We start from the raw sequence: 19,823 nt of genomic DNA on the forward strand, positions 1-19,823 counted from the left end.
ATTCTAGTCCTACTGAACTAGGAAAATGATTTGTCTCGAGTTGGTTTGTTTGTTTTTACCTGTAAAAGATGGATTTGATTCACGATATCTCCACAAAAGAAAACTACTCTTCACTAGACATCCTCTCCTTCTATATTTTAATGGCATAATAGTTAGGACAGCCATATTCCCATTATGTCTTCTGTTGCTCTTGCAGGGAGATTTATATGACTGTAGAGCCCATCACTGATAACAGAATAATGGGGTCTTCATTCCTAAATCACACCTGCTATTTCCAACATAAATCATGCTTTGGCTGTATTCCAGTCACACACACCTAGCAGAAAATTGAGAGTAGAGGAAAAGCTAAAAATAGCTCTTGGAAAGGCCTGGATGTATTTTTGTCTCACTATTCAAATCTTGGCTATGTAAAATATTCACAGAGGGGAATAAGCAATAATATACAGTAAGAAGTGTTTGTCCTCTGTTGCAGGGCAACCATGGTACAGCCAAGGTATCAGATAAACGTCACAGATGTGTGAATTTTTGGGGCAGAGTAAGAATCAGAACTAAATCTTACAAAGTAATGATAAAGCCATCGGCCCAGAAAATAAAAATATTAGAATAATATATACAGCTTTCATGTTTTGCTGATTTTAGGCATAAATCTGGCAAATAAATTATGAACACTTTATGGACAAGGATGGAACAAAGGAGAAGCCAGCTTTTGGGAATTCAGTTTTATTCTCTTCCACAAATGTATTCCAAACCAGATAACTGAAATAAGTACATGAAACCACTCAGCCTGGCTAAATGTCAATAAAATATTCCACATTTTAACTTCGTATCCAAGTTTAATCCATGTAGTCCCTTACTATTGAACTCCTAAAACTCTAACCAGAGATTGGACAGGGTTCTTCCTAAAGAAAGGTTAAATATCAAAGATTGATTGCCTAAATGTGACATACCAAAACCAGAGACAAATGGTACCTCTGTTTTCAAATTCCCATGGATTTGATCCCATGAATTTGTGAGCTGGACAAGATTTGAGATGCAACGTGGTTGCTGTTAGGAAGAACTGGCCTGTTCAACACTGGCTTGACATCTACTATATCTCATATTCCTTTCCCTGGGGAGAATAACCAGAGTAACCATGAAAGAGAGGTCCTAAGCCACCACTGCCCTGAAATGGTAAGAAATAAAAATATAACACCTCATAGAATAACTCAACATACCAAGAATCTTGAAGCTTTCGTTTTTTGACATGAGATTTCTTTGCTGCTCATGGAACTGTATTTTTTGTCATTGTATTAGGAATTAAATTAGAGAAAGAAAGTGAGAAAGAGAGAAAGAAAGTAAGAGAAAAAGAGAAAGAGAAAGAGAAAGAGAAAGAGAAAGAAAAAGAAAAAGAAAAAGAAAAAGAAAAAGAAAAAGAAAAAGAAAAAGAAAAAGAAAAAGAAAAAGAAAAAGAAAAAGAAAAATGGGCAGATCTTCTCTAATGTTTGTGAAATTCTCATGTGAATTTGAGGCACATTGAGTATATATTTACTGCCCAACTTTTATTCGTGCATGACAAATATCAGGTAATTAGAAGAAACTTTCAGTTTTAGTTCAAGATCTAAGTATTTTTATCCACAAAACTTGAAGATGTTTACATTACACACAACTCTTTGGTATATACTGGAAGCCTAAAAATGCCATTCTCACATTTTTGAATGATTGTAAGTCTCAAAGATTTACTGACATCTAGTCCTTGGCTTCTAAAGGGACATCTCCTGTGAATGATATTTTTTCATCCTCTCTGTTTTGAAAGATGAATGTTTTAATTTATAAAATAACTTTCTAAGGTTATTTACAGTATCCTTCTAGTACATGAATCTGTCATTGTCTTTTATAAACAGCCATTAACTTGATTAGAATAAACTTGGACACTAGTTCTGATATTTTATCTTTTTCAAGCACATTATTATGTTTCTGGCAGGCAAGAGAAATTAGATTGGCATATAGTTTTGACATTATATGTGAAAGAACAGATATACAAAAATCTTGTCATTATGTATGAAGATACAATAGAACATTAAATTATTACCAGTGAGGTTGTCTCTTAAAACATAAAATCACCTCACGACACATGTAAATCCTAATAAAGACAAATCTTGAAATATTTCTCAAATTTTCTTTAAAAGTCAAGTGAAGAAAATGACATTGTTCAAAATACATAGCTGTAAAAAATAGCAACTGTGAAACTCTAAACCAATGCAAGAACATAAGTAAAAAACAGTTGCACATGTTGAAATATATCCATAATATTACTCAATATATTAGCAATTTCTTTGGCTTATAAATAATAATAATAATAATATTTGTCAATATGGCATGCAAGCCACTCATGTTTCAGGATTCTAAATCCATTACCAGAAAAATACAAATAAATAAAAATTGACTTGTAGAAAAAGTTCAATAATTACAAAGTGTGTTGTTCAGTTGTGCAGATTGCTTAAGGTAAAGGTCTGTAAATAATGAGAATGTTTGTTACAGCCTTGGGTTAAAGCAGGGTGCAGATCTCTAATAAATGATATAGAAGCCACAAAATCAGATAAAGAAATAATTGTAATTTCTGTGTAAACTTATAAATACCAGCATGTTTAAAGAAAAATAATTATAAATATTCAATCTCTATAAATATATATTGTTTGTTGCGAGGAAATTGAAGAGAATGCCATAAAAATATTGTCAGAGTGAGAATGGACTTTAGAAAATGGAGCCATTTAATTGGTCTGTCAAAGAATGGCCTTTATGTTGCAGAAAATATTAAAAATCATAGAATGGTAAATGTTACTCCTGTACTACTTTAAATTGAATCTAAATAAACAAAAAAAATTAAGACCGAAAATCTTCCATATTGCTATGTGCTAAAAGGACTAAATATGGAAGTTAAAAATAATAAAGGTACATAATGTGTGCTAATATTTTGTTTGACACAGACCAGTGTGAATTTCAGAAAACCTGAGCAAAAAGTAAAAACAACTACTTAAGTAGGAAATCAATACACGGATTTTGGAAGCAATTTTAAGACTAGTGGGTTATAATAGTATGGAATGATATCAAATAACAAGATTAGAGTAATTAAATCTTAGATTTACAATTAAATTTCCAGTTCACCCAGTGTATTGGGACAATTCTACCCTAAATCCAAAACCAACCAGTAAAAATATTTTAATTTATAGAAAAAATTATTTTATGCTTTGGGTAATTTTGTTATGTTTTCATATGTATTAGATAATAACATTCTTCCAACTCAATTGAAATAAAAAGTATATATCCAAGAGAATGATGGCTGGCAATTGGTGTAAATATTATTTTTTTTGTTTCAATACTTCAATATTTTCAAGATGTAGTAATGAAGTTTGCATTCTTCAGCAATGCCTGTGATTTCCATTTTTGGTTTTTTATTTTTTTTAAATGTAGAATAATTCCAGATTTGGCAGAAATAAAGATGCTATGTATTAAATACTGAAAATAATTTTACTGCAGAGTATGCCACATCATTCCTTTTTCTCCTTACGCTAAGTGGCTTATGAATCCACTGCCAAGTATCCATGAAAATATGTCTTTTGTTCCTGCTTTAAGAGTGGAATAAGAAGGGGGAGATAAGACATGGCAATCCATTGAAATTACATCCCAAATAAACAAAACCAGCCTAAATCTAGAGGAAATTTTTTTAAAAAAGCAAGCACAAAAATTTACTGAGAGGACTGAAATTCTGCATTCTGCTTACTCTTATTATTGTCTCTATGGTTATACATACAGACAGCTTTTAGCAAAGGTGTAATTAAATGACACACATGTAAGAAGCAACTTTCTCCGTATTAATGTTTTTCTGTACTTAGAGAAGTGGGTTGTAGTGCTCAACCTTCATTGCCCCTCTTGTCTCTCTCTTTCAGTCTTGTGAATAAAATATGAGAAAAAAAATCCAAAAATCTTTGGAATAAGAGGAAATATCTGGTAGATAAAATGCAAGATTTGCCTTCAGGACATATTTTCATCAGAGCTATTTCCATCTCAGAGATTAAAAAAAAAAATGAAATGGAAGATGAAAAAAAAAATCTGATCTTTTTCCATCACACATTGTTTAAGGGCTTCCTGAGAAGAACATTTCATCTGGACCATTTTTAAAAATGATGAATGTGCTTTCCATGAATGTATTTATTCTTGTCTAAAATGCATTCATCCCATTCACTTTTATCAGTTCAATAATGGCTCAATACATGAGGAAGATGATTAAAGCAGTAGTAGTTCACAGAGTAGTATTTATTTTGTATTTGCTCTGAAAGCATTAGCTGTATTGTTGGCTGAGTGCTGCCATCAGATGATGTAGTCCCACCTGTGACCTGATATGAAAAACATTTTTATAGCTAAATAGTAAATGTCTAAGATGTGATAAGAAAATCTGAATGGTGATAAGGAATATCACAACCCTCCTACAGAAATGAAGTGAGCATTTTTCTCCCAAAATGGGTTTCTATTCCTAAATACTTGTTTAAAGATACCAAAGAACTCAATTTTTTTGTGAGAAGTGAGAGACTCTGAGTCAAATACGGCTGAAAATTTAATTACTTAAGTTTGATATATTTAACAGTGAAACAAAACTTGAAAGAATGCAGATTAATGTGGAATTTAACAACCAGAGTTAAACAAGAAAAGGTTTTTTTCTGATTCTTGTAATGGAAAATATTGGGAATGTATATCTTACAGGTATTATTATATAGTTTTGGTTCAGTAAATCCAGAATATCAGTTTCATAGCTAAACCATTTGTTTACTGTAGGTTTTTTAGTTTGCTTAATATTTTTAGTTTATTGGTTAGGAGTTTAAATTTTGCTTTTTACTGGGTTTTCTTTGGTTGATTGAAGACTTTTTGTTTTTTTAGAGACATAGGAAAAGACTTTTAAAAGTAAAAAAAAAAAACAACAAAAAAACCAGAGTCAATCAGAGATATTTGATCTCTTGCTTTGATCCATCAGCCCTGCTCATTTTGTTTTTAACAGTAATCTTGTGAAGTAGAATTATGTCTACAATTTTAGACCATAGTCTGTAAACCACTCAGAGGTTCCAACCACTGATAACTTCCCTTTGAAACCCTGTATTTATTTATTTATTTTTTTCTTTATGGCTGCATGTTAACTACTATGTGTGGACTATTGTTGTAAAGGATGGAAAAAACAGGATAATCACAGTAACAGTTTCTGCTCCTGAATAACATAGTGGGTACTTAAAGCAAAATTAAGAAGCCCTCTTCTCTAAAGATCTGGTTGAAGATAAGTGGATACTGAGACACAGTGTGAAAATAGGAATAGGCAGCATAAAAGAGATATATTTGTGCTGTTCAGTGCTTTTGGTCCCCAAGCATTTTAGAAATTGTAGTGCAAAGACTTCTCCATCTCTGTCTTGAAGAAAGAATGGCAAGTATGTAGAAATGGCTGATCAAAGTACCTTAATTTTTATAAAGAGAAACTGTGAAAAAGTGCTTAAGGGAACATTTACAGAAGTAGTACTACCCTGCACTAAAAATAAGGAAATTATTTGTTTTATTTTATTCCTGCCTCACTCACTTCTAAAATAAAGATAAAAAAGGCATATTCTAATCCCAAAATGTAATGGGCTGTGCTACAGCAAACCAAAGAAACAGGTTTATAAAATACACAAGCAAAGCTTATCTGAAGAAGACAACAAATAACATCAAAAGTATTTGTTTAAAAATATTTTTTAAATTTTTAAAATATTTTTTAGCCTTGCAAAGTGCTTTTCATTTACACTTTGTCTTATTTAACCGAAGACTCCTGTTTCCCTTTAAAGGCAATGTTTAATCTCTTCACCACAGGAGGATACAGCTTAAAGCTTCAGAGTAAGTCTTTTGAAAGTAAATATGTGTTGTGAGACATCCAACTTTCAAGTCTTAGAAGTGGAACTGTCTGAACTGCTTTTTTTTTTTCTCTATTAGTGTTGAATCCTGACTGTAGCCACCAGGAGACATCTTAAATACATTTCCCAGTCATACTGCCTGGAAAATCTAAGAGTTTTCTCTATCCATTAAAAACAAACAAGGTAATATTTGGTCTTTTGTGACTGAGAATAGGGCCACAGAGAGAGATGAAAAAGCTGTGTGAGTCTAGAATCAAGAAAACCATCAAAATGTAGATCCAGAACAATTAAGTTCTCCTTAAAAGGAGGCATGTCTTTGAATAATGGAATAATAACAAAAATAACAATAACAATAAAAACAACACCCCCAATAATAATTCATTAGTAATGATAATGAAAATTATAATGATAATAATAATTTTAAAAGGTCAAGATTTAAAAAAAAAATTCCTTCCTAAATATCAAATTATTGCAGGCTGGTAAAGAGATTATATTTTGGCTTTGAAATGTTGCTCACTTCAAATGTTTATGGCCCAATTAATGATAAGTCTGTAAAAGAAACAGGTTGGAATATTGAGAATTATGCTGTGTTTGTTGAGGAATTTGAACAGCAGGTGTTTGCCAAAAATATGTTTGCAGGTTAATTTTAATAGGTGTCAAAAAATAGATTACAAGAAAATAGGGAAACGTTGGTGGGCCTGCTGCTGGATTATTTAATGAAATCTGGAAAAAATAGTTTATTTCTTATTATGTACAGAAGTAATTCAAGTAAATTCTTACATTTTCTATTTTGAGGCATCAGAGTTCAAAATTCTCCAGTCTGGCAATTACAGCTGCATGAAGCCACATTTAAGAACAAAAAAGACTGGGTAACTTACCACAAATCAGACTTTTAGACTTTTGAATCATAGCACTGAGAATAGCCATCTCATTGGAAGTGCTGCATCTAGAAAATGAGATGGAAAACTACTTATTCACTTTATCTCAACAATTTAGCCAGGCCTCTACTTACTTAGTTTGAATATGACAATACTTGACTATGATACTTACGAGTTTCTAGCAAAATCTTTTCACTTTGTGTTTTAACTAAACTAAGAAATGTCAACAAAAAGGGCAATTTTAAAATATTTTGCTATTTAAAACCAGAAATTTTCAGTGTTGTAAAGTACTCCTCTTCAAATTTGAAAGAAAAAGATTAATTCTTTTTCATTAAAGCATTTAAAAATAAAGGTTATTTACATTATAGGCATGCAGCATTACACCCTTCACACCAGCATAATTTAATAGATTAAAACTACCCTAAACTTTTACTTTATGAAATGTATCATGCTCTGAATTGCCAAGATTAGAGATACTTAAAACAAGGAATTGAAAGATTTTTTTTTTTTTTTTTTTTTGTTCTGCCTTTGAAGGATACACAGAAAAGGAAGAAACAGCATCATTATGTTGGGTCCTTATCATCTGAACAATTCAGATTTAACTCTGAATTGTGAGTGGAGGGAGGCTAAACCTGGGACAGGACAATATCAATTTTAGACATGTGGCACAGCTTTCTCATTTAAGGTGTGCTCCAGCTCTTCTAGGGAATCTCTAGAACCAAACAGTTCCTGCAGTGTTTGAAAACCACATTGACATTGCAAAGGAGAAGTTTCTCATGAGATTCACAGGGACTCTGTACTTACATGTAAGAACCTCAAGGATATCCCTACTTTGAGATAAAATTTGATATAAATGCACACTGAGGGGACAAAAGAAACACAATTGCATGTGTTATTGAGGTGTGAAATGCAGCATTTAAGGAATTATGCACAACAGAGGTAGAATAACCCTTCTAAAATACTTCTCTTATTGCTTTTTTCTTCAACAGCTACACCAGAGTGGCATCTTAGTGTGGAAATGTTTGCCTGCATGACACATCAGAGAAACTAGATTTTGTTTTCTGACGTAGTCTCTGCAGTTCATAAATTTAAACAAGATAGCTGTTGTAGGAGGACATTCACAAACCTCTGAAAAGATAATTTGAAAAAACCTTTGGAAGATAAAAGAAAAAGGGAAGGCCAAACCATTGTTAAGGATTTCTGAAAAACAAGGCTCTTGTTCAGAGAGAGTCTTGAATACTCTTCAAATATTCATGTATCTGAGCGATGTAGGTTTACAAAAATCTACAGAAATAGAAAAATATCTTGAAAGCACAATGCACTAAGTGTACTCAACATTCAATGGAAATTATTTATTTTTCTGAGTGTCTCCTCAATTCACTCCAGTCTGGCTGCCAATACCAATGAACTAATTTAAAATTAATTTCAGCGTCACAGGAACAGCTATAAGAGTTCCATTGTGATGCACAGCTAATTTAATGTAGCACTAAAGTGGCTTTGGCTGCTTAATACTTCACTGGATTTATTAAAATTGAGCAGAGAGCTTCCAGAGAAACCAAATAATCTCTGCAGTGATAGGAGATGAGTTGCTGCATGGTCGTCATCTAAACTTTCTCTTGAGATGGGGAACTTTCCCTTCATGGATGGGCATAGGAATTAAATTCATGGAAGAATTTGTGCATGCCAAATGCTTTTTTCTAGTCTAAACCCATTTCTCACATACCCCCTTTCTTAATTTTCCAAAGGAATAGCTTTTTCTTCAGAATTGTTCAGTGTAAATAATCTTATTTCTAAATTAATTTTCCTTTTTGATCTACATACCACTAAAAATATCAAAGTGGAACTTATTTCAGAAGGGGAGTCTCAAAAAGGAGAGGCAATATTAAAATATTTCTGTGGAAAGGATTTCATATTGCCTCAATTTCACTTCCCAAATGTAGTCTAAACTAAAATTATCCTGAAATCACCCAAGAACCTAAAGTACACTTCGAATTCTTAGAACAGAGAGCTTTGATGGGACAAGGTTCTCATGAAGTTTCTTTGACCAGTGCCAGATCTGGCATGTTTGGGTGGGGGAATTCTTGGAAGGTTGATAATTTAAGCCATGATTTATTATTAATCTTGACTGTTAGAATCCTGTAAAATATTAATAAGAAATACTGACATTTTCATTACAGACCTTCATTGCTGTTTTCTTGTATGGTCATATTAGGATTGGAAAAAATTGTCCAAACAAAGTCTGAAGAAACTGTGTGGGATATTCAACAGATTTCCCCTGCAGCTAAAAGAGTGATATTTTCTCCCTATAGATGAGTTATTGGCATTTGATAGTATTTATATTATGTAATAGTTTACATTTCAACATAATTGCTATTTTATTTATTTTACACAGGGACTCATAAATTGTTAGTTTTATATCATCAAAGCTCTTAAATATGAAACTGTAAACAATTGTATCCTCTATTGGATTTTTAATTGGATTGTTAATTGAATATTTAATTTGCTTACATTCTGAGTACATTTGGCCTATTAACATCAGGAATTCAAATAATGTCTTCACTTCTATCTAAGTTCTGATCGGTCCAAATTCTGGTTTGCTCTGATTCTGCTCATGCTTGCTGTGAACTCTGATCATCCCAATGGAATAAAGTATTTCCAGAAACCAGAACTGAGGTGCTTACATAAATTATTTATGTCTGTATTTCATCTTTCCTTTTTATGCAGGCTCATTATTGATACCTGAAACTAATAATTTCTAAACTTCAGCAATATTAGTTGGTTACAGAGTTAATCCAGAAATAGTAGTTAACTGCCAGGATGCACATGGTCCTTTAAAACTATGCATGTCTCATTTTATGAGAGCAAAGTTTTCCAAAAAAAAAAAAAAAAAAGGGAAAAAATGCTCTTCTTGCTTAACGTAATTTTAATGTGGTTGACACTTTAATTCCTTTTATAGTACCTTCAATTCTGAAATCAGCAGGTGCCAAGAGCTTCAATAGATACAATCAGAACTCACAGCACTGAGATTTTAAATATCATAAGAAAATTGGCTTGTCTAAAAATATTGAAATAAAAGTGAAGGGTTTAGTGGATATGGTTAGTACATATGATAGAGCTAAGATTATAAGATATATATTACATATAACAGTCTGAATAATATCTATTATTATATTATAGATATATTAGACATATGTAATAAATACATTAAATGTTATATATATATATATGAGAAATAATACATCTACAGGCCAGATATGCATGTATTAAAAATTTATTTCTTAGAGGATGGCCATCCTCAGACAGACATTTCTACTTGCCCTAAATTTGAAGCAAATCTGTTTTTTGAATTTTCTGTCTTTTCTCTATGTATTACAAGCTGATTATTTTCTTGAATTTCAGCCAATATGGGTATACCTGGGTTGCTTTGTCAGTGAGGTGAGGTTTGTTTTTTTTCTTTTTTTTGTAGTTTTGTTTCTTTGTTTGTTTTTATTTGTTTGGCTTTTTTGTTTATTTGCCTGTTTTGGTTTTTGGAGAGTGTTTTTGTTTTTTCAAGTTGTTGTTAGGGGTGATGATTTTTCATTCTTCAGGTTTGTTTTTGTTTGGTTTGGGGGGTTTTTTTTGGTGTGTATTTTATTTTAAAAGGTGTTTTTACAACAGAGCAGTCCAGGTGGCTGAAGGAGATTGACCTAGAAGTCCACTGGCTCCTGGAGCCTTGCACTGCATGCCTGGTGAGAAATTGCAATTTTAGCTGGAAGGCTGTAAATCCCTGCTGATTTTATTTGCGGAGTCCTTATCACTGAGGCTGTTTCCAGCATCCTGATCCTACTAAAATGCTTAATTTCATTCCCCCTACCTGCTTTCTGTTATGTAAATCCATTCAGATTGCTCCCCTTCTCACAAAATTAAGCTTGTTGCAGGAGCTTATGTGTCTCCACTGAAATTTGCAATAAACCTGGGATCTTTATCTCATGATTCTTGCTGTAACCATGGCAAGCTGCCCTGGCAGAAGGTCAGCAGTTCATTAGTAACGTAGACACACAGAGGTGATTGCTGACAATTTGAAGAAAATGGGGTTTCTGTGTGGTTTTATACTTTATAGCCATGTCAACTTTTCCCTCCTTGAAAATGACATCTTGCATTGATTGCCACCTTCTGTTTTCAGGTGCTGAGACAAAGGTGTAAAACACCTTATCTTTTTGTAGCACTTAGAGCACAGCTGGTTCTTCCTCTCACTCCTTAAGGTTTTATGTGCCACTACTGGTAATGTGATTAAGACAATTCAGTGATTTTGGGTGAAAAACCAAAGAAAGTCCCTTTTTAGCCAGAATGGCAGTTAATTTTTTTGCATTCTTTATGGAACAAGCCACAGTTTTTGATAAATACATCCACATTTTAGCTCCTAAATTCAGAATAATCTGAGTTAGTAGATTACTTTTTCTTTTAAATACCTCTGTTTAAATACATGCTTTTCAAAACAGAAGTGGAACGTATGATATTTTTGCAGTCTTAAGTATCAATATAACTGTATTAAAGGGTGTATTTATGGGTCGTCAAGAGGGATATTGCCATCTTATTAATGCTGGGAAAGGTCTTTTCTATTTCCTGTCATAAAAACCAGTTTGGAAAGAAAGGGGTCCTAGTAATGAACATCATCCCAACTGCAATAGTAGACTTCCACAAAAAAAAAAACAAACAAGCTCTTGTTCTTGATGTACCCAGATCTACAATTTGCCTGACTTCTACCTGTAGGTATTAAATGCCCAACGTTTTGTTGTTGTTGTTGCTGTTGTTTTACCATTTAATCATTGAAGAACCAATATTGCTAGAACAGTGATTTAGTCTTCTGCTTACACGTATCATTACACTATAAATTTTTTTAAATTATTGCTCAGAAAGCAAAATTAACTGAAATAATACTCTCAAGTGTGTTTAAAGGAGCAAGAAAGAACTGAAAAGTATCCTAATCTGGTATTCTTGTCTTTCCTTACTCTTAGCCCATCCTTAACCACACTCAGGTCACTGAAGTCTTAGGTAAATACTCAAACAGATGAAAGGAAGATTTGTTAAATGGCATCTGTGATCAGAGCTGTTTTTCTGGCTTCTTTTCATCTCACCTGGCAGCTATGCAGCTTTTTAATGAACAGGATCAATGCAGTTTATTCTCCCAAATGACATATTTTGGTGTTTTGACAGGGGTTTTTTTGTGTTTAATCATTTGTTCTTCATATTCACATATGACATACTTTGGTGTTTTGGGTGGGGTTTTTTTGTGTTTAATAATTTGTTCTTCATATTCACAGGGGATGAAAAAAAAGTGTCAGTGAAATAGGAAGATGTACAAGAGAAAATGATCACCCATTGAAGCACCCCATCTTTCAGCAGGGGTCACCAATAGGACATTGCCATCTTAACAGTGTGAAAGCCCTCTTCTGTTTTCTGTCATAAAAACATGTTTTGAAAGTAAGAGGTCCTAGCCATGACTCTGGTTCCAGTGGCAGTAACAGCAGACTTCATCAAAGCACTGCTGTGTGATCAGCACTTTCCCCAGAAGACTTGTGCCTGCCCAGCACTGTTTCAATGGCAGCAAAACACTTGGATCAACAGCATCATTATTTCAGACAGACTGAAGCTCCAGGTGAGAAGAGAAAACACATTTTGACAAATATCTGTAGCACTTGTAATCCCAGACACTGCCCTGAGCGAAGGATTGATGTTCATATGGCAGTAAACCAGTCAGTGACAGCAGCCTACCTTTTAGTATATATTTTTTTCTTATAGTCTTTAATTCCCCTTGGATAGATTACTGGGACCTGAGAAGAAACCCCGTGTTTTAATGCAGATGTGTGTCAGTTAAGTGGGAAACTACAAGAGTGATTGACAAGATTATTTCTCACCATCTCCACGCTCCAAGCAGATTTCTGTGCCCGTCTACACGTTTTAAATTTCTGCTCAAATTCATCTCTGAAGGGGACAGGCTTAGTAGGTGTTTAGTGGTACTACACTTGTTAAAGAGAGCCAGGGGCCAGTAACACCATGTTAGTGTTTCTATCTCTACAGAAATTATTCCTACCTGCAGTTCCCATGCAGGAAGGCATTTAAAACAAATAGAGGTTTCTTTATTTTAATGTTTTCCCATATAGCAGAAATTGCAGGTGAAAAAAAATAAGGGAGACATAAATAAAGATGACTTTCAGACATCTTTACTTCATTTTTAAAGCAATGTACATAGTATTCTTAGAGCTAAGGAGGGACATTTTGGATTAATGAAATAAGTATATTAATTTTGACAGAAACAAAAATTCTATGGATATTACATTTTAGTCCATTGATGGATGAAAAGCTAAAGTTTCATTTTATTGAATGCTCAGATAATTACAAGTATGCACAGAATCAGTACAAAGGAAGTGTACAAGCCCACATTTTACCACAGTTTTTATCCCTAGCTTTGATCAGATTGATAACTTAAATGTTGAAAACTCTACGTATACAAGATGTGAAGGTATTACCCTGCCATTTAAATCTAAAAGAATTTTGAAATGTATAGCCTATAGCTGGCTGAGAAAGTAATTTAAAAAAACAGAAGTTCAAAAAAGACTAAAAATAACTGTTTGTCTTCGATCTAGCTTCAATAGGATGTTAGAAAGAAATTGATGCAAATCATATGCAGGTATTGACTGTTGCTGAGGAGCTGTTTCCTCACAGTAGTCATTACATTTGTCCACACTGACCCACACTGAATAAATGTGTTCATGCCAGCTGGGAGGAAATATAGCAATACACTTTTGGTGCCATACCAGAATTTTAACCATGTCAGAGCCCCACAGACAAGCTGTTCCCTGGCACTGCAGGGCAGAATTATTGATTTACACACAGCTTGCTCTGATGGAGTTATCAGTTAAATAGCAAGAGAACTTTTGTTCTTTGTCATTAATCCTCATGCCTGTCATACCACAAGGCAGTGGCAAAAAAATTTGTATCAGCTCTGTGGAAGCTGGAGGGGAGGAGGAAATCGTGCTTGATGATAAATCACGTCAAAATAAAAATGAGGGTAATACCTCCATGTCTGTGTTGTGTTTAAATGTCTCCATGAAACCTCCCCTGTGGAGGTTTGCTGTTTCGGTGAAGTTCTGCAATGGCTTTCAGTTCCAGGTAAAGTGGATTTAAACATTTCAGAGCAGTCAAATGTAAATATCTTCAAGAGCATCTATTAAAAAAGGTTACCCCCATATACCTGTGCCAAATCCATTTGGAAGTCCTTTCTGCCTGCTCAGAGGGGACTGAGCTGAGCTCAGAGCTTGGGGAGGTCTCAGACTTGAGTGTGGGACAAAATTCTTCCTTTTCTTATAGAAGAAGGTGACAGAAGAAGGGAAAAGTGTGTTTTCTGTCCTGTTGCATCTAGAAATGATGGGATAAAAATAGTTGACAGTCATGAAGTTCTGTGAAGACAGAACTTTGCTGCGAGAACTAATTTTTTTTTACAGAGTGTCTTTGGTGAGAAACATATAATAAAGAAGAAACACTTCCACACTTTACTGAGATGAAAGCATTCAGAAATGTAATGCAGCCTTTAACACACAGCAAAGGTTGAGAAAAGTTCAACATGAACCTTTTTTTTCCTGTCTATATTCACCACATACTTATTTTTGTGCATACGTTAATTCTTAATATGAAGACTTTGCCACAAAAAATGGGAACACCATTCAACTCTAATTAAAAAGAAAAATATAGGATATTTTTCTGTATATTCTAATATATTATTTAGCGCTCTTTGTTATAGAAAAGCGTAGTCATTAACTGGTGTGGAAATACATGTTTTTTGCATAACATGAAAGTAAATTCATTAAAATATGCTTATTCCTCTGTAATTTGCTGTGCTGTAGCAGTGTTAATTGTACCTAATGTAATGTCTTGATCTGAACTTCATTTTAAATGGACACAAGACTTAGCTTAATTAAGTTCTCTTCACTACAGTTGCATGGGGAATTTAAGACAAACTTCACTTAGGTCATGTTTTAAAATTATCTTGGTGTTTTTGTTCTGTTTTACTTGCCCTCCATATGCACCAATATGTGTGCTAACACCATTATGAAAAGCCAGTTTAGGAAATACATAAATAAATTCCCAGTGGTTTTCCAGACCTCTTCAAATACATGCAAGAATCCAGTATGGGATAGATGGCTTTTCCACATTGCTGGAAGGTATGGCAAATGATGTAAATGTTCCTAAACCACCTTTGGGTCCTGTATGATGATGGTGGCATAGACAAAGTCTCTGAGTAATTTTTCACTTCCTGTAGGTTTTTTTTTTTGAGTTTTTGTTTTGTTTTGTTTTGTTTTGTTTTTTTGTTTTGTTTTGTTTATTTGAGTTTGGTTTTGGTATTGTTTGCTTTTTTCCACTTGCACCATTACTCTGTGAAGAAGCAGCAAAAAATCTTTTGGGATCCTGCCCTTGGCAGATGGAAGAATTCCAATCCGTATGGCAGGAAGAGCACAGTGATTTTCCCAAAACTGTCCATAAATCCACCTTGTTTTTCCGAATTGCTCTTTTTTTGACAATGTTCTGCTGCCTCCTTTCCTTCTGTTCAGTCGTTTCCTTTTTCTCCTAAAGAAATCTCTCCCCCATGGGGTTTCATTGAAATGAACCATTTCTATTCAGGTTGCCAGATGACACAATCTTCTCACCTGATGTGCAACAGTGTTAACTTTTCACTCTCCATTAATACTTCTCTACCACATCTAAATTTCTGTGGCTAAGCTAAAATAATACCCAGGTTTTAAAAATACCTTAGTCAAGTCCTGTAATACCATCAAGGGCTACGTAAAAATACAAATAATTTTCTTTGGACTTTCTTTCAAAGGTTCCTGGAATCCTTAATGTTTCTGAATCATTCAAACATGTTTCAGCAGTGCAAGGATGACTAATTTTTGAGTGCAATACAGGTATTTTCATTTCTTTATTACTTACTGCCTTAGCCCCAAAATCAGAGCTGTTGAGATTGAGACACTAACCCCTACTCATCAAAAATTTAAGCCATGCCTCAAGCAGGGCCTGAAACACAGGGCACAGAGGGTCAGTGAAGCAGAAAGTACAGTACACTGAACTGGTCTGCTGACTCCAAGAGAAAGAAGGGTTTGGAAATGTGGCAAAATTCATTAATTTCTGCTTAAAATATTTAGCATTTGCTCTGGAGGTGTAAGATTGACTGGGGAGAAATGTGAAGTTCATTCTACTGAGGCTGAGATTTATTTTTATAGTTTAACTTACTGGTAAAAAATACCTAGAGAGAAGAAATACAGAGAAAAAAACTCCCTGCACATTCCTGATCCATCATATACTCTTGGGTTTTAAGTGCTGGTTTGTTTTTCTTTTTTTTTTTTTTTTTTTTTTTTTCCTGTGGAAGTTAGCTGCAAGCTCTCTTAAATGAGAATAAGATTTCTTCTGGTATTTATCTTTTGCACAGTAGCATGGCTTCATGACAAAATTTATATAACTCTTAATAATGGCTCATGTGGAACTGTTCTAATTGTATCATTCCTCTTCAAGTTCCTCTCTCCTTATTGAAGAAATAGGCTTGTTTATTAAAAGAAAACCAATATTCTAGTGCATTCCAACTTCATGACCACGTACAGAAATTATGTACTGGTTAGAAAAAAAATAATTACCTTGGAAAATATAAAAAAATATATATTTAATCTTTGTTCTTCTATTTGTAACAGGCAACTTTTATTTTTTTTCCTCTTCCTTTTTTTTTCTTTTTTAAATTTTTCCTCATGCTTGTTTGTTAGGATTCTTCACAAGTAAAAGTTAAAAAAATATTGCCTCCAAACTTGGTCTAAAACAAACTGTTCAAGTAAATTTTCTTTGAACACCAGTCTGCTTTCTAGCAGAGTGCAATGGCCCTCAGTTTTTAAATGAAATGCTCCTTCTTGTAGTGCCCTCCTGTTATTACTGAAGAAAAATTTCTTTATTTATCTTACTATTTCTCTTTTATAAAAAGTATCTAATAAGATTGTGGAGCTTAACCATCAGTGCTCTTACCTGTTGACCATGACCGTCTGGATGGGACCACCCAACTACTTTCTTGTCCATACAAATGTCCACCCATCAGACCCACATCCCTCCAGTTTAGAGAAAAGGATGTTGTGGGGGACAGAAATCCAGATAAATTACATCTGCAGCCCTTCCCTTGTTCACTGACGTAGGCATTATAAATAAATATGTTAGGATGGGTCATTGATCTAAGACAAGCTATTTCTTAAGAATTTCTTCCTATTACTCATAACAGTTCAGAGTCTGTTTATTTCTATCTCAAAACAGCCAGGCAATCTGTTTTCACTTATAAACCAAATTCATTTATAAACACAAAGGGAGCAGATCCCAGCATGATAATAAATTAGGAGATACTGTTTCCTTATAGTATTTGTCATTTGTACTAAACACACCAGATTTTTTTTTTTCCGGTCTCTTGGTTTCTTTGCATTTTGCATGCTGACAGTGAGAATAGATATAAGAGCAGATGCCATTGTGCTAACCCCCTGCCTTCACAGCAGATTGAATATTTTGTTATCACCATTTGCAGGCTATTGTGTGCAGACATTTACTCTGAAATTTACGTGCCAGCACTGCAATGGGCTGTTTTGCGAGGGGTACAGGTGGGTGGGAAAGTTCTTAAATAAATGTTGATATTTTTTCCTAGTGTGCTTTATCTGTATGACACTTTATTAAAATAAAGATAAGATAAGGTTGGTGTATTTTCCATAGAGTCACAAAACATGCCTGTAAGGCTATGTTTAGGCCCCATTTGCTCTTATGTTGCAGTATTGAACACTTTCCTCACTGCAAATCTCTTCAGCTCCCTCCTCAGGTATTCCTCCTTCATAAAGCAACAAATTAAGTCCTTGGTCTTACTGAGGCTAATGTGAAATTTTAGGTAGCTTTAATAGTGACTGCAATGATAATTTTCTACTGTCATTAATAGTCATGGTAGACTCTTGGAAGGCTTTAGAAGGTGTAAAGTTCTGTAAGTTTGTCATATTCCCTTTTTCCCTCTTAGCTGGGGTTGTCTTGCTGTGATGTGTATGTTTATATTAAATTTGTAATTGACAACAGAATAGTCTGCTTCAGAATCTCTTACGAAAATATACATAATTGCACAAGTGTCAAGTCATTCTAAGTGGCTCCAGCTGTTAACTTTCAAGAAAATTCCTAAAGAAAAGGAAAGTAAAAAGGAGATCAAATACTCTTTGATGGTATTAGCTCGTCCTTCTCTGTTTTCTGGTAAAAACCTTTCTTGTCATAATGTAAAATGAAAATTAATTTTCTAGTATTTATTGATGCCTGTAAAAAATTCTTTATTTTCTAAGGGTCTCTTAAGGCAAAGTTCAAGTTTTAAGCAGAAAAAAAACCCCAAATCAAATAGAATAAAGAAACCCAGACACCCTTTCAATATTTTCCACTTCTCTTATATAAGGCAGTTAAAAAGTCATATTTCTATTTTCTGACACTTTACACAATGACAGGAGTAAATGAAATATATGAGCTTTGCCATCCTTTTAGACAAGTCTAGAACTCTTGCAGGAAGGAAATCTTGATAGAAATTCAAGTGTATGTTTACACTTGGGTTTTGTCTTTTTTTCTGTTTAGGAAATGAATTGTGTAACATTACATGTAACTTCTGTGTTTCCCAAATTCCTCATCATTATCAGGAAGTATTGATATAGTCATCATTACAGGTCAACCTGAATTTTCTGTTTTGACTGAATATAAGGAATCTATTTCAAAATTTTTTTAACAGACTTTTTTTTTTTTTTTTTTTAACCTTTCTTTTTACGTTGCCCATCAGGCTTGAAAAATTTTTTTCTAAATACATGAGGTTTTTTTCATACTTTAATATTTTTATCCTTCATGTCTGCAGATTCTCCTCATTCCCACCTAATCGTTATTCATGTTTATTTGTTCTTTAGTATCTAAAAAGGCCAGGTGAAGATCTCTTTTCACAGAACACTCTCACTAAGAGAGAAGAAACAAACAGGGAGGAAAATACACTCTGTCCTAGCGTGGGCTGACACTGCTGATTATTTCCAAATACCTGAAGAGTTCGCTTTGCCAAAATATAAAGGTTTGGTTTTTTTTTTTTTTTTTTTTTTTTTTTTTTTTTTTTTTTTTGTTAATAGGGTGCATCTGTTTAAGAGGTTTTGCCCTTTTTCCACTAATGGCAACAGGATTAATTTTTCATTACTTTCATCTTGACAAGTAAATGTCACTATGCCTGACAGAACCCCTTCTGAAAAACAGATAGCATCTGCTTTTCCTGAGCACTCTCTGCAGAGCTGCAGATCTGTAAAGAGGATGTGAGTAAAATTTACTATTTCTATCAACAAAAACTTCATGCTTATCTGAGGACAGAATTTAGGCTCTATTTATTTCCAATATAAAGTCATTTCAAGGAGATAAGTGTTACATTTTTCCATAAACAAACAGACAGGGGAGGGACGTGGAAGAAACACCTCAGAAGGCAGCACAAGTACTGTGTTTGGTATTGTACAATTCCAATACAAATTTCTGCAAAACATGAAGACTATAAATATGACAGAGTTCTGAGCATGAGCTACGCAGCTGCAAGGCAAGATGGCCCTTCCAGAGTGTTGAACAATGCAAACAACAGGAGATTTTCACAACTGCAGACATTAAGGAAACATTTTGGTCACATTTCTCCAGTAGCAACAAAGGTCCCAATGACAGCAAGTTACTGAGAAGTTGATAAAACGTGTTTCAAGGCCAAAATCTAACTCTCAAGGTGATTGCCACAGTGTGCAAACCCAATGTTCTTGCAGAAGTACAAAATGTCATTATTGTCAACACTCCCTTGAGGCAAATGGAAATAATTTTACTTTCCTGATTTAACCTGGATCTAATAAAAACAGCGTCTGGCTTTCATGTCACTGCAGCCTGAGCAAGCCTCACAATTTTTCTTTTTTCTTGATTCTATTCTTCTATTTTTCTTTTTTTTTTGATTGTAAAAGGCAGTTTCTCTGAAGCCAAAATA

The sequence above is a fragment of the Zosterops lateralis genome (assembly GCF_965231275.1).
Source record: "Zosterops lateralis genome assembly, chromosome: Z".
NCBI classification, from domain to species: Eukaryota; Metazoa; Chordata; class Aves; order Passeriformes; family Zosteropidae; genus Zosterops; species Zosterops lateralis.